Source organism: Silene latifolia, chromosome 8 (genome assembly GCF_048544455.1).
Source record: "Silene latifolia isolate original U9 population chromosome 8, ASM4854445v1, whole genome shotgun sequence".
NCBI classification, from domain to species: Eukaryota; Viridiplantae; Streptophyta; class Magnoliopsida; order Caryophyllales; family Caryophyllaceae; genus Silene; species Silene latifolia.
This window is the reverse complement of record NC_133533.1, coordinates 91,433,824-91,435,091: the sequence shown is the minus strand read 5'-3', so window position 1 is coordinate 91,435,091 and position 1,268 is coordinate 91,433,824.

The window sequence follows — 1,268 nt, the reverse complement described above, 5'->3', positions numbered from 1 at the left end:
AGAGGAAAATCCCCCAATGGAAGAATGGGAAGAAAAGGAAGAAATCCGGAAGGCAGCAGAGAACTCGCACGGTGCGAGTTTCCCATCTCCAGAACTCGCACGGTGCGAGTTTGCCCCTGTCCAGGAAATTTTCTTCCTTTATTCCAAATTATTAGAAGAGCTACCAAAAGAGAAACCCGTTCCCTCTATTGTCAAGCCTCCTATTGTTGAATTGAAGCCTTTACCAAGCCACTTGAAGTATGCATTTCTAAGAAATGAAGAAACTTTACCGGTAATTATTTCAAGCAAGCTTACTAAGGAGCAAGAAGAGGCTCTCATCCGGGTTCTTAAGCAACACAAGGAAGAAATTGGGTGGACAATGGCCGACATCAAAGGCATTAGTCCCACTCTATGCATGTACCGGATTCTTCTTGAAGATGAAGCAAAACCCGTTCGACAACCACAAAGGCGTTTGAATCCTCCAATGATGGATGTTGTGAAGAAAGAGGTACTCAAACTCCTTCATGTAGGTATGATCTATCCTATCTCCGATAGTCAATGGGTTAGTCCAACCCAAGTTGTCCCAAAGAAATCCGGGCTAACGGTAGTCGAGAATCATGAAGGTGTTTTGACCCCCACTCGAGTTCAAAATGGGTGGAGGGTATGTATCGACTACCGTAGGCTCAATGCCGTGACCCGAAAAGATCACTTCCCGCTTCCCTTCATGGATCAAATGTTGGAGAGGTTAGCGGGAAAAGCTTTTTATTGTTTTTTGGATGGCTACTCGGGTTATTTTCAAATCCCAATTGCACCCGAGGACCAAACAAAAACAACCTTCACATGTCCCTTTGGAACGTTTGCCTATAGAAAGATGCCTTTCGGTCTTTGTAATGCTCCAGGAACGTTCCAAAGGTGCATGATGAGTATCTTTTCGGATCATGTTGAGGACTTTATTGAGGTATTCATGCCAATCCTTTGAGGATTGTTTGAGTCATCTTACTTGTGTCTTGAAGAGATGTATTGATACCAACCTCGTTCTCAACCATGAGAAATGTCATTTCATGGTTGATGAAGGAATAGTCTTGGGACATGTGATCTCCTCTAGGGGGATTGAGGTTGATAAGGCAAAGGTCGATACCATTCGCACCTTGCTTTATCCTACTAATGTGCGTGAAGTGAGATCTTTCCTAGGTCACGCCGGGTTCTACCGGCGTTTTATTAAGGATTTCTCCAAGATTGCCGCTCCTCTATGCAAGCTACTTTAAAAGGATTGTGAATTTGTCATGAGT